Source organism: Triticum aestivum, chromosome 3A (assembly GCF_018294505.1).
Source record: "Triticum aestivum cultivar Chinese Spring chromosome 3A, IWGSC CS RefSeq v2.1, whole genome shotgun sequence".
In the NCBI taxonomy this organism is placed as follows: Eukaryota; Viridiplantae; Streptophyta; class Magnoliopsida; order Poales; family Poaceae; genus Triticum; species Triticum aestivum.
Window position 1 is genome coordinate 451,110,866 of NC_057800.1, and position 15,830 is coordinate 451,126,695.

A 15,830-nucleotide genomic window follows, 5' to 3' on the forward strand; every position below is an offset into this window, starting at 1 on the left:
GCTTGCATTGCCATCACAGTCGGTATTCTGTGGTGCTACGTTTACGATGAGCGGCCCATCACAAACGGTTCACTATTATAGAACGTGTATCATAAGCATACAATCAAACACATTCGCTTTTCCCAAACCGTATGCGATAACTAATTAAGAAGATTAGCTAATCGTCATACGAGTGTCGGACAGGATTACGAAACGTCGGACCATCGTAACATCGTCATACACGACAACTATCGCACACGCTATTCTGTGGTGCAACGTTTACGATGCATACTTCATCAGAAACAGTTCATGGTTGCGAATCGTGTGCATAAGGCAACTAACACAAACGTTTAGTTTGCCCGCACCGTTTGTGATATTGTCTGACATTGCACACGCTTTGCAAACGGCGACTGTGTGCATGCTTGCACACGTTTCCTCTCTGTGAACCGTCTCAGATTATGGTGTATATCGCAAATGTTTGTGTTTTACCAACCGTGTGTGCCGTAACAACCTGGAGAGTGTAATTTCACCGTAATTTAGTTGCTGCTATTTCAAATCATACCAGATTTGAATTTGAATTTGAATGTATGCTACAACTTTATTCATATCCATCAGGTTCAAACAACCAATGCATTATTCGATTCATAGGTACATATGTTCAAGAATTACATAAGAACCAAATAAAGAATGATGAACCACAGTTGTATACTTGTACTATTAAAGACGGTAAAGAAAGAGGCGAAATACATTCTGGTTGCTGAACAAGGTGACGCGGAATGCTCATATTGTGCCCTCCTCCATGCAGAAGGCACGCACGACTCTAGTCTAACCCCTTGTGATGGCCGGCCGCCCATCCTTCATGGTCTTCATGAAAACATCTAGATAATCATCGTGTTCTGGTAGAAATACTTTAACCTTTGCATGCCCACCAATCATGTAGTTTGAGAGGTAATCTTGAGTAAACTGCTTTGGCAACCACTTCAAAGGAAAAAGATTTAGACATTGTCATCTAACACAACTCATTATGGGTAGTAAAAAGAAGGCTGCAGAGTTCTTACTTACCATCCTGCAGTTCACTGTTGTCTTGGATAAAGTGTAAACAAATAGTTTAATTGCCATCTTTGGACCCATTTTACTAACAATCTTTATCATCTTGCTCACTTGATGCTAGTTCATCGATATCTCATTGCCCCATACGCAGAAAGGGTCAAAGCGCGGATCTTTACCAATGACATATGTACCTAAAAGCACCAAGTTAATATTAGAAGCTAAACAGCAATTGCACCATGATGTAGTACAACACTCTTTTATAATACTCCCTCCATTCCTAAATATTTGTCTTTCTAGCGATTTCAATAGGTGACTACATACAGAGCAAAATGAGTGAATCTACACTCTAAAATATGTCTATATACATTCGTATGTGGTAGTTCATTTGAAATCTCTAAAAAGACAAATATTTAGGAATGGAGGGAGTATCTTATAACATCCAATATACTCACATATTATATCAATTAACATCTTATATTATGGGCCGGAAGGAGTTTAGTGCATTCTTACAAATTATCGGCTGATTAACTGCTGTTGTATCCATGGGTTACAGTTAGTTTGAGCTAGTTCGGGCTCAAATAGCCCTAAAGTATATCTAAACATGAGGACTACTTTGAGCTAGTTGCATCTATAACCCACCCAAAAAAACTATCCAACCCAAGAGGTGCTAATTGGAGCTAGTTCTCCTTGTGCATTTATTGTCAATCTAACCCTGTCATCCAAACAACTCTTTGGATGGAGTTAGTTTAGGGTTACTCATGAGCTAGAAACTAACTCTAACCTCTAGCTAAGTTGAGTATCCAAACAGGGTTGTGTTGTTGTTGCTGCTGCTGCTCTTCTACGTATATCTAGACATCATTAGAACATTAATGTAACACTCTTCCTTGTTGCTATGTAGCCTAGGATTGCATATTTAGACATTAAGTATAGTGCATGTTGCTATGTAGCCTCAGATATATTACATATGGCCCTAGTTAACCTAACAATAAATGGGTTGCAGATATATTCAGTTAAAATTCTGATTCATCAATTAGTCCCTTATCAGCCCCCGGGCCTATATGGTACCAGCTACCGATATCCTAAACAGTGAGCAGATATAAGCCATGGGATGAAACTAACCTCGATGGAAAACATCATTCGTTCCCAAAATTGTCCTGTGTAGGTACATAGAGAAGCATGTTAAGCACACCAGGCTAAACATCAACCAAAATTATCCATGGTAGACAAAATAATCTCCAAAAGATAGCTTCAGTGTGCAGGTTTAAGCACACTAGTAAAGCAAAACAAGTGAAAGGTGTGTTAACTGCAACAGGCCTAACATTTAACAACAAGCAAACATAGTCATTCAAACTGGTATTGTGCCGGTCTAAGTACAATGGTTATTGTTAAATATAAATGGAAAGGCATGTTAACTACAAGATGCAGCAACCAAATGTAGTCATTCATAGTGGTATTGTTGAAACTGGTACTGATGAAATTGAACTGCACAGTTCATACTTGCACATATAGAACATCACGTTGTGAATAACTGGAATAAACAAGGCATGCTACGAACAACCAAAGATAGCATTTGAAACTGGACATATGATAACTACAAACAACCGAATAATCAAAAAACTTTAAAAGAGGCATATGCTAGCTATAACAAGCTTAACAGCAAGCAAATATATGCATTCATATCAGTATGTTTAAAACTGGATTGATGAAATGTACTACACAGTAAATAATTGCACATATAGAGCAACACATTGTGAACAACTGAAATAAACAAGGCATACTGCAAACAACCAGATATAGCAATTAAAACTGGACATATTCTCACTACACTACAAAAGGGACTCGACAAAACAAATCATGGGTTTCCCGTGTGAAGAGGCACGGCAAAACAAATCATGGGTTTCCTCACTTGTCATAGATGGGCACGTTCCAGCGGGAAGAGCACAGACCCTGGATGCGCTCCATGTTGTCGCAGATGGGCTCCTTCCCCTTGGAAGAGCACGACTGTAGGGTGCCCTCCCTGATGTCGCAAACGAGCGCTTTCCCCTTAGAAGAGTAGATGAGCTCTTTCCCCTTGGAAGAGCCGGAGAGGGTGCACTCCTCGTGGTCGCCGTCGACGAGGTCTGACTTGGAAGATGTGGATCCCAAGCCAGCATCGCAGAACGTGTCCTTTAGAAATGACAAAAGGGGCTTGATGGCGATGTAGGATGGCAAATTGTTGACAGCGAGCCAGAGGAGATCAGCGGCGGGCAATGGATGAGATCGACGGTGGTTGAACCCAAGGGGTTGGGGCTGGGGCACTTAACCTGTGACATAGCCCGCCTTAGACCGTCGCTGTCGATGACCTCGATGTCGTAGCTGGCGGCCGAGACATGCCTGCATACTCTAGCCCACTGCTTTAGTGCCAACCGCTAGTAATGGTCGTCGGCTTCCTCGACGACGCCGGGCGAAGAGACCGCGATACACCTCTTTTGGGCCAGTCACTCCTCGAGGTCCATGGGAAGCATAGCCGGGCTTAGGCTGCGACACTCTGGAGTGGGGATGGGGATGGGGATCTATGGGAAAGGGGGCGTTTGGCAGGCGTCATCTAAGAAACTCAGGGCGGCTTGGGTATGGAGATCGGTGGGTAAGCTGCACGAGCAAACAGGCAGATGTTGACAATGGAGGTCTTGTGGCGGCAGCGGCGGGGACCTTGCTAGGGTTTTGAGTGAGGGAGGGGTGTGTGTGTGCGCGTGCACGCCCGAGGAGGTTTTGGTGTGTGTGTGTGTTTGTGTGTGTGTGTGTGTGTGTGTTTGTGTGTGTGTGTGTGTGTTTGGAGGGGGGAGGGGGTGTTTGAGAAAATGATGCGATGATACGTCTCCAACGTATCTATAATTTTTCATTGTTTCATGCTGTTATATTATCAATCTTGGATGTTTTATAATCACTAGCACATATGCCAGTGTGTTGCAATGGGGAAATTTATGTTTTGTGCAAGCATAATGTCCCACAGCACCGGATTTACTATGAAGAACATGCTGCAACACAGCTCCTTCTACAAAAGGAACATAAAAATATGTTGCAATGTAGCATTGTTCATATTTTCTTTGTCGGGCATAATCTCTCATGGATTCCGTGTAAGCATAATCCTTTTTAATGGCATTTATGTATAATTCTTTCATTAATTACCATGACATCCTCACCCGTTTTAGTTGGGAATCAAATCCTTTTTTCTAATTTAGTAGCCCCAACACATTGAGCCTACAGATTTTTCCTTTTAATTATTCTACCTTTTTACCTCAAATTCTTCGTGTAGAATTTATTAAGATTACAATCTTTCTTTTAGTAATTCCACCGGTTTACCCATAATCCTTTATTTAATTAGCCACATCAATTTAAATGTTGTATTTAAGCCCACAATCCTTCCTTTATTAGCTCATTCGCTTAATTTTTTGACGCACAATTAAGGAGTTTTATTGCATGATTGAGATCCGGTTACATTCAGCTAAGAAGCTGCTAACTAAGAAGGATGGACAAGAGTCCAACCAGACATCTGAAACTGAAAGGATAGTTGCATGTTTCGTGCAAAGATCAGCCGAACAATTGGCTTCCCTTGCGACATGCTGTATCGATAAGGAAACAAAGTTTGCAGCTCTTTCCTTGATTTCATCGAAGATAGGTTTCACAATCGATCTGGGACTGTGATGCGAGTTCCAGAGGTTCGCTACCTCCAAGAAACCCACCTCCATTGCCACGTGCGAGAAACCCCTCAACTGGGCAAATATCACTCCTTCTCGCAATTCTAGAGTTTCGGCAATGGAAGGTTCCATAACACCTGGGATTGGCTTGCTCCATGCACCCATGAAGGAGAGATGCGAGCGGGCAACTCCTCCCATGCCTCCCACCTGGAGTTGTGTGTCAAGTGCGACATCGGTGTTGATTTTGATCCACCCGGGTTGCGGTGGACTCCACTTCTGAATCCTCGTGATGTGTCGCTGGAGCGGAGGCAGGTCGAGTATAGCTAGGTCGTCTCGGGCCCATTTGACTGCCTGGGCGGGGTCATATCGTTCCTCATCGTGCGTCTAGCGATTGCTCGAGGACCATATTGAATGCATGATTGTAATGATCTTGCATCTGCCCGAGTCTGAGAATCTAGTGTCAAGCACTATGTCTCGCAGCCAAGTTTCATGGTGCAGCCAGGGAAGTTTCAGGCCAAGGACTTCCTTAGCTGCAGACCAGAAAGCTTGCGCATGTGTGCAATGAACTAGAGCGTGAAAGAGGTCTTCATCCATTTCCTTGCACAAATCGAAAAGAGAGTTAGTGCGGATGTGGTGATATTTGATGTTGGCGTAATTAGGAAGAATTTCTCTAAGAACTCTCCACATTCGCTTAATTAGCTCACCTTAAACATGATGACTGTCACTCATATATTTAGAGCGAGTTGGGATTAGTACATGTGAAAGGCGCATAGGTTGTTGGTTGTTACATCAAAGAGCTACACAGGAGGTCTTGTGTTTAATTCCTACAGTGTTGATTATTTTGACCCAATTATTTTTCGCGGTCTCTAACAAAGCCCATCAACATACAAGTACCTGACCCACCATCTCGGATCCAATCTAGATGTTGAAAATATGCCCTAGAGGCAATAATAAATTGGTTATTATTATATTTCCTTGTTCATGATAATCGTTTATTATCCATGCTAGAATTGTATTGATAGGAAACTCAGATACATGTGTGGATACATAGACAACACCATGTCCCTAGTAAGCCTCTAGTTGACTAGCTCGTTGATCAATAGATGGTTACGGTTTCCTGACCATGGACATTGGATGTCGTTGATAACGGGATCACATCATTAGGAGAATGATGTGATGGACAAGAACCAATCCTAAGCCTAGCACAAAGATCGTGTAGTTCATATGCTAAAGCTTTACTAATGTCAAGTATCATTTCCTTAGACCATGAGATTGTGCAACTCCCGGATACCGTAGGAGTGCTTTGGGTGCACCAAACGTCACAACGTAACTGGGTGGCTATAAAGGTACACTACAGGTATCTCCGAAAGTGTCTGTTGGGTTGGCACGAATCGAGACTGGGATTTGCCACTCCATGTAAACGGAGAGGTATCTCTGGGCCCACTCGGTAGGACATCATCATAATGTGCACAATGTGACCAAGGAGTTTATCACGGGATGATGTGTCACGGAGCGAGTAAAGAGACTTGCCGGCAATGAGATTGAACAAGGTATCGGGATACCGACGATCGAATCTCGAGCAAGTATCGTACCGCTAGACAAAGGGAATTGTATACGGGATTGATAAAGTCCTTGACATCGTGGTTCATCCGATGAGATCATCATGGAGCATGTGGGAGTCAACATGGGTATCCAGATCCCGCTGTTGGTTATTGACCGGAGAGTTGTCTCGGTCATGTCTGCATGGTTCCCGAACCCGTAGGGTCTACACACTTAAGGTTCGATGACGCTAGGGTTATAGGGAAAGTATGTACGCGGCTATCGAATGTTGTTCGGAGTCCCGGATGAGATCCCGGATGTCACGAGGAGTTCTGGAATGGTCCGAAGGTAAAGATTAATATATAGGAAGTATGGTTTTGGCCTCCGGAAGTGTTCCGGGCATCACCGGTAGTGTACCGGGACCACCAGAGGGGTCCAGGGGTCCACCAGGTGGGGCCACCAGCCCCGGAGGCCTACATGAGCCAATAGTGGGAAGGGACCAGCCCCTAGGTGAGCTGGGGCGCCTCCCAGCAAGGCCCAAGGCGCCTCCAAGAGGGGAAGGGGGCAAACCCTAGGGCAGATGGGCCCTAAGGCCCACCCCAGGTGCGCCTTCCCCTCTCCCCCTTGTGGCCGCCACCCAGATGGGATCTGGGAGCTGCCGCCAACCCTAGGGAGGGAACCCTAGGTGGGGCACAGCCCCTCCCCTCCCCCTATATATACTTGAGGTTTGGGGATGCCCAACACACGCGATTCAATCTCCCTGTTGGCGCAGCCCTACCCCTCTCCCTCCTCGTCTCTCGTAGTGCTTGGCAAAGCCCTGCTGGAGTCCTGCGCTCCTCCACCACCACCACGCCATCGTGCTGCTGCTGGATGGAGTCTTCCCCAACCTCTCCTTCTCCCCTTGCTGGATCAAGGCGTAGGATACGTCACCGGGCTGCACGTGTGTTGAACACGGAGGTGCCGTCCGTTCGGCACTAGGATCATCGGTGATTTGGATCACGACGAGTACGACTCCATCAACCCCGTTCACTTGAACGCTTCCGCTTAGCGATCTACAAGGGTATGTAGATGCACTCTCCTTCCCCTCGTTGCTAGATTACTCCATAGATTGATCTTGGTGATGCGTAGAAAATTTTGAATTTCTGCTACGTTCCCCAACAGTGGCATCATGAGCTAGGTCTATGCGTAGTTTCTATGCACGAGTAGAACACAAAGCAGTTGTGGGCGTTGATTTTGTCAATTTACTTGTCGTTACTAGTCTTATCTTGATTCGGCGGCATCGTGGGATGAAGCAGCCCGGACCGACCTTACACGTACTCTTACGTGAGACTGGTTCGACCGACTGACATGCACTAGTTGCATAAGGTGGCTAGCGGGTGTCTGTCTCTCCCACTTTAGTCGGATCGGATTTGATGAAAAGTGTCCTTATGAAGGGTAAATAGAAATTGGCATATCACGTTGTGGTTTTGGCGTAGGTAAGAAACGTTCTTGCTAGAAACCTATAGCAGCCACGTAAAAACTTGCAACAACAATTAGAGGACGTCTAACTTGTTTTTGCAGCATATGCCTTGTGATGTGATATGGCCAAAAGGATGTGATGAATGATATATGTGATGTATGAGATTGATCATGTTCTTGTAATAGGAATCACGACTTGCATGTCGATGAGTATGACAACCGGCAGGAGCCATAGGATTTGTCTTAATTTATTTATGACCTGCGTGTCAACATAAACGTCATGCAATTACTTTACTTTATTGCTAAAGCGTTAGCCATAGTAGTAGAAGTAATAGATGACGAGACAACTTCAAGAAGACACGATGATGGAGATCAGAATGATGGAGATCATGGTGTCATGCCGATGACAATGATGATCATGGAGCCCTGAAGATGGAGATCAAAAGGAGCAAAGTGATATTGGCCATATCATGTCACTATTTGATTGCATGTGATGTTTATCATGTTTTACATCTTATTTGCTTAGAACGACGGTAGCTTAAATACGATGATCCCTCACTAAAATTTCAAGAAAGGTGTTCCCCCTAACTGTGCACCGTTGCGAAGGTTCGTCGTTTCGAAGAACCATGTGATGATCGGGTGTGATAGATTCTAACGTTTGAATACAACAGGTGTAAGCCAGATTTACACAGCAAAAACACTTAGGTTGACTTGACGAGCCTAGCATGTACAGACATGGCCTCGGAACACGGAAGACCGAAAGGTCGAGCATGAGTCGTATAGAAGATACGATCAACATGAAGATGTTCACCGATGTTGACTAGTCCGTCTCACGTGATGATCGGACACGGCCTAGTTGACTCGGATCATGTTTCACTTAGATGACTAGAGGGATGTCTATCTGAGTGGGAGTTCATTAAATGAACTCAATTATCATGAACATAGTCTAAATTGTCTTTGCAAATATGTTGTAGATAAATACCTCACGTTGTAGCTCCCTGTTTCAATACGTTCCTAGAGAAAGACCAAGTTGAAAGATATTGTAAGCACTGATGCGGACTAGGTTCGTAGTCCGAGGAGTGTCCTCACTGCTACATAGAAGGCTTACGTCTTTGATGCACCGCTCGATGTGCAAACCCCTACAACGTCGTCTGTGGATGTTGTGAACACCTGACAGACACGTCCTGATGACTACTTGATAGTTTAGTGCACCATACTTTACGGCTTAGAATAGGGATTCCAATGATTTTTTAAACACCATAGAACATATGAGATGTTCCAAGAGCTGAAATTGGGATTTCAGGCTCATACCCGTGTTGAGAGGTGTGAGACCTCTCACAAGTTCTTTTGCCAACAAGATGGAGGAGAATAGCTCAGCTAGTGAGCATGTGCTCAGAATGTCTGGGTGCTACAATCACTTAAATCAAGTGGGAGTTAAACTTCTGGATAAGATAGTGATTGATAGAGTTCTCTAGCCACTATCACTAAGCTACTAGATCTTCGTGATGAACTATGACATGCAAGGGATGGAGTTAATCCCGGAGCTGTTCGCGGTGCTTAAGACCGCAAAAGGTAGAAATCAAGAAGGAGAATCAAGTGTTGATGGTTTAACAAGACCACTGGTTCCAAGAAGGGCAAGGGCTAGAAGGGAAACTTCATGGATGGCAAACCAGTTGCCGCTCCAGTGAAGGAACCCAAGGTTGAACCCAAACCCGAGACTAAGTGCTTCTATTGTAAGGGGAACGGTCACTGGTAGCGGAATTACCCCAAATGCATGGTAGATAATAAGGCTGGCAACTTCAAAGTTTATACGTGTCATTAATGTGTACCTCACTAGTACTCCTGGTAGCACTTGGGTATTGGATACCGGTTCAGTTACTATTATTGGTGACTTGAAGCAAAAGCTACGGACTAAACGGAGACTGGCTGAGGGCGAGGTGACGATGTGTGTTGGAAGTGTTTCCAAAGTTGATGAGATCACCATCGCACGCTCCATCTGCCTTCGGGATTAGTATTGAACCTAGATAAATGTTATCAGGTGTCTACGTTGAGCATGAATATGATTAGATCATGTCCATTGCAATACAGTTATTCATTTAAGTTAGAGAATAATGGTTATTCTATATACATGAATAATACCTTTCATGGTCATGCACCCTATGTGAATGGTTCATTGAATCTCGATCGTGGTAATACACATGTTCACGCCAATAGATGTAGAGTTAATAATGATAGTACCACTTTCTTGTGGCACTGCCGCTTAGGTCATATTGGCATAAAGAAGCATGAAGAAACTCCATGTCGATGGATGTTTGGAGTCACTTGATTTTGAATCGCTTGAGACATGCGAGCCATGCCTCATGGGCAGGATGACTAAGACCCCGTTTTCAGGTACAATGAAACGGGCAAGTGACTTGTTGGAAATCATACATGCTGATGCGTGTGATCCAGTGAGAATTAAAGCGTGTGGTGGATATCGCTATTTTCTCATCTTCACTGACGATTTGAGTAGATATAGGTATATTTACTTAATGAAGCACAAGTCTGAAACGTTTGAAAAGTTCAAGCGATTTCAGAGTGAAGTTAAGAATCATCATAACAAAAAGGATCATGTTCCTATGATCTGATCAAAAGGGGATTTTCTGAGTTATGAGTTTGGCAATCACTTAAGACATTGTGGAATTGTTTCACAGTTGAAGCCACCTGGAACACCACAAGGTAATGGTGTGTCCGGACGTCATAATCAAACCCTATGAGATATGGTGCGATCTATGATGTCTCATACCAATCGCGATCTATGATGTCTCATACCAATCTACTGTCTTCATTTTGAGGTTGTGCGTTAGAGACAACTGCATTCACTTTAGATAGGACACCATCTAAGTCCGTTGAGACGATGTCGTATGAACATTGGTTTGGCAAGAAACCAAAGTTGTCATTTCTTAATGTTTGGGGCTGCGATGCTTAAGGCTTCAGCCGGAGAAGCTCGAACCCAAAGCGGACAAACACATCTTCATAGGATACCCAAAGGTGACAGTTGGGTATACCTTCTATCTCAGATCCGAGGGCAAATTGTTTATCACTAAGAACGGGTCCTTTCTCGAGAAGGAGTTTCTCTCAAAAGAATTGAGTGGGAGGAAGATAGAACTTGATGAGGTTGTCGAACCTTTATTTCAACCAGAGAGTGATGCAACACAGAAAGATGTTTTCTGTGGCACCTACGTCTGTTGAATAGGAAGTTAATGATAGTGATCATGAAGCTTCGGATCAAGTTGCTATCGAACCTCGTAGGTCGACAAGGATATGTACTACTCCTAAGTGGTACGGTAATCCTGTCTTAGATATCATGTTGTTAGACAACAATGAACCTACGATCTATGGAGAAGCGATGGTGGGCCCGTATTCCGACAAATGGTTAGAAGCCATGAAATCCGAGATAGGATCCATATATCAGAACAAAGTATGGACTTTGGTGGACTTGCCCGATGATCGGCAAGCCATTGAGATAAATGGATCTTTAAGAAGAAGACGGACGTGGGCGGTAATGTTACCGTCTATGAAGCTCGACTTGTGGGAAAGAGTCTTTTCACAAGTTCAAGGAGTTGACTACGATGAGAATTTCTCACCCGTAGCGATGCTTGAGTCCGTCGGAATCATGATAGCATTAGCTGTATTTTTCGATTATGAAATCTTACAGATGGATGTCAAAACAAGTTTTCTTACTAGTTTTCGTAAGAAAAGTTGTATGTGATACAATAAAGGGTTTTGTTGATCCTAAGTATGCTAAAAGGTATGCTGGCTCCAGCGATCCTTCTATGGACTAGAGCAAGCATCTCGGAATCGGAATATATGCTTTGATGGAGTGATCAAAGCTTTTAGGTTTATACAATGTTTGCTAGAAACTTGTATTTACAAGAAAGTGAGTGGGAGCACTACAACATTTCTGATAAGTATATGTGGATGACATATTGTTGATTCGAAATGATGTAGAATTTCTGGAAAGCATAAACGGTTGTTTGAAGAGAAAGGAAGACCTGGATAAAGCTGCTTACATATTGGGCATCAAGATCTATAGAGATAGATCAAGACGCCTGATGGTACTTTCAAAGAACGCACACCTTGACATGTTTTTGAAGGAGTTCAAAATAGATCAGTCAAAGAAGGGGTTCTTACCTGAGTTGTATGGTGTGAAGTTGAGTAAGACTCAAAGATTGACCACAGCAGAAGAAAGAGGAAGGACGAAGGTCGTCCCCTATGCTCTTGTCATAGGCTCTATACGGTATGCCATGCTGAAGTACCGCACCTGATGTGTGCCTTGCCACATGTCTGGCAAGAGGGTACAAAGGTGATCTAGGAGTAGATCACCAGATAGCGGTCAAAATTATCCTTAGAGGAATAAGGAAATGTTTCTCGGTTATGGAGGTGATAAAGAGTTCGACATAAAGAGTTACGTCGATGCAAGCTTAACACCTATCCGGATAGCTCTGAGTAGAGATACCGGATACGTATAATGGAGCAACAATTTGGAATAGCTCCAAGTGGAACGTGGTAGCAGCATCTACGATATGACAAAAGTTTTGCGAAATACATAGGGATCTGAATATGGCAAGACCCGTTGACTACAACCTCTCTCACAAGCATAACATGATCAAACCCAGAACTCTTTGAGTGTTTATCACATAGTGATGTGAACTAGATCATTGAGTCTAGTAGACTCTTGGATGTTGGTCACATGGCGATGTGACCTGTGAGTGTTAATCACATGGCGATGTGAACTAGATTATTGACTCTAGTGCAAGTGGGAGACTGTTGGAAATATGCCCTAGAGGCAATAATAAATTGGTTATTATTATATTTCCTTGTTCATGATAATCGTTTATTATCCATGCTAGAATTGTATTGATAGGAAACTCAGATACATGTGTGGATACATAGACAACACCATGTCCCTAGTAAGCCTCTAGTTGACTAGCTCGTTGATCAATAGATGGTTACGGTTTCCTGACCATGGACATTGGATGTCGTTGATAACGGGATCACATCATTAGGAGAATGATGTGATGGACAAGACCCAATCCTAAGCCTAGCACAAAGATCGTGTAGTTCGTATGCTAAAGCTTTTCTAATGTCAAGTATCATTTCCTTAGACCATGAGATTGTGCAACTCCCGGATACCGTAGGAGTGCTTTGGGTGTGCCAAACGTCACAACGTAACTGGGTGGCTATAAAGGTACACTACAGGTATCTCCGAAAGTGTCTGTTGGGTTGGCACGAATCGAGACTGGGATTTGTCACTCCGTGTAAACGGAGAGGTATCTCTGGGCCCACTCGGTAGGACATCATCATAATGTGCACAATGTGACCAAGGATTTGATCACGGGATGATGTGTTACGGAATGAGTAAAGAGACTTGCCGGCAACGAGATTGAACAAGGTATCCGGATACCGATGATCGAATCTCGGGCAAGTATCGTACCGCTAGACAAAGGGAATTGTATACGGGATTGATAAAGTCCTTGACATTGTGGTTCATCCGATGAGATCATCATGGAGCATGTGGGAGCCAACATGGGTATCCAGATCCCGCTGTTGGTTATTGATCGGAGAGTTGTCTCGGTCATGTCTGCATGGTTCCTGAACCCATAGGGTCTACACACTTAAGGTTCGATGACGCTAGGGTTATAGGGAACGTATGTACGCGGTTACCGAATGTTGTTCGGAGTCCCGGATGAGATCCCAGACATCACGAGGAGTTCCGGAATGGTCCGGAGGTAAATATTAATATATAGGAAGTATGGTTTTGGCCACCGGAAGTGCTCCGGGCATCACCGGTAGTGTACCGGGACCACCGGAGGGGTCCGGTGGTCCACCAGGTGGGGCCACCAGCCCCGGAGGCCTACATGGGCCAATAGTGTGAAGGGACCAGCCCCTAGGTGTGCTGGGGCGCCTCCCACCAAGGCCCAAGGCGCCTCCAAGAGGGGAAGGGGGCAAACCCTAGGGCAGATGGGCCCTAAGGCCCACCCCAGGTGCGCCTTGCCCTCTCCCCCTTGTGGCCACCACCTAGATGGGATCTGGGGGCTGCCGCCACCCCCAGGCAGGGAACCCTAGGTGGGGCGCAGCCCCTCCCCTCCCCCTATATATACTTGAGGTTTGGGGCTGCCCAACACACGCAGTTCAATCTCCCTGTTGGCGCAGCCCTACCCCTCTCCCTCCTCGTCTCTCCTAGTGCTTAGCGAAGCCCTGCTGGAGTCCCGCGCTCCTCCACCACCACCACGCCGTCGTGCTGCTGCTGGATGGAGTCTTCCCCAACCTCTCCTTCTCCCCTTGCTGGATCAAGGCGTAGGAGACGTCACCGGGCTGCACGTGTGTTGAACACGGAGGTGCCGGCCGTTCGGCACTAGGATCATCAGTGATTTGGATCACGACGAGTACGACTCCATCAACCCTGTTCACTTGAACGCTTCCGCTTAGCGATCTACAAGGGTATGTAGATGCACTCTCCTTCCCCTCGTTGCTAGATTACTCCATAGATTGATCTTGGTGATGCGTAGAAAATTTTGAATTTCTGCTACGTTCCACAACACTATACACCATCTCGGATGGGTTTCACCACCTCCATTGGTGCCTCTCTGATGATCCGTGAGTAGTTCTTTGTAGACCTTCAGGTCCGTATTTAGTAGCTAGGCTTCATCAGTAGTTCTTTGTAGACCTTCGGGTCCGTAGTTACTAGCTAGGCTTCATCTTTCTCTCTCTCTCTCTCTCTCTCTCTCTCTCTCTTGATTCTCAATACAATGGTCTCTTGGAGATCCATATGATGTAACTCTTTTGCGCTGTGTTTGTTGGGATCGATGAACTTCGAGTTTATGATCAGATCTATCTTTTTATATCCATGAAAGTACTTGAGTTTATTTGATCTCTTTTGTGCGTGATTGCTTATAGCCTTGTATTTCTTCTCCTATATTTGGTTTTTGTTTGGCCAACTTGATCTATTTATCTTGCAATGGGAAGAGGTGCTTTGTAGTGGGTTCGATCTTACGGTGGTTGATCCCAGTGACAGAAGGGGAACCGACACGTATGTATCATTGCTACTATGGACAAAACAATGGGGTCTATATCTACATAGATAGATCTTGTCTACATCATGTCATCATTCTTATTGCATTACTCCGTTTCTCCATGAACTTACATGCTAGATAGCGGTTGATGTGTGGAGTAATAGTAGTAGATGCAGGCAGGAGTCGGTCTACTAATCTTGGACGTGATGCCTATGTAATGATCATTGCCTCGATATCGTCATGAGTATTTGAAGTTCTATCAATTGCCCAACAGTAATTTGTTCACCCACCGTTTGCTATTTTTTCTCGAGAGAAGCCACTAGTGAAACCTACGGCCCCCAGGTCTCTTTCTCATATTATTTGCCTTTGCGATCTACCTTTACTTGCTTTTATTTTCAAATCTATTAATCCAAAACCCCAAAAGTACTTTGCTGCACTTTATTTTATTTGCGATCTATTTATTTAATCTATTACAACTTTCTCCCGTCGCGCACCAATTTCTGGCACCGTTACCCGAAAAGGGATTAACAACCCCTTTAACATGTCAGGTTACAAGGATTTGTTATCTGTTTCCAGAGGTTGTTTACGTTGTGTTGCTTGGTTATCCTACTGGTTTGATAACCTTGGTTTCATATCTGAGGGAAATACCTACCACCGTTCTGCTGGATCATCCCTTCCGCTTTGGGGAAATACCGACGTAGCTTCAAGCGACATCAAAAGGAATTTCTGGCGCCATTGTCGGGGAGGATCTTCAACATATACCAGGTTCCTAATCACAAATCTCATCTCCTCGCAATTTACATTATTTGCCATTTGCCTCTCGTTTTCATCTCCCCCACTTCACAAAAAATTGCCGTTTTATTCGCCATCTTTTTGTCCGCCATTTTCTCGTCAGATCTCTTCTTTGCTTGTGTGCCATGTGTCTTCTATTTACTTGCATCTTCGCTTGCTAAAAATCTCTTGATATGGATCCTCATCCACTTGCTAATATTTTAAAAGAACTAATCATGATGAACCAATTGCTATTGAGTTGAGTTCACTAGATTATCTTTATGAAGTTTTGCTTGAGATAGGT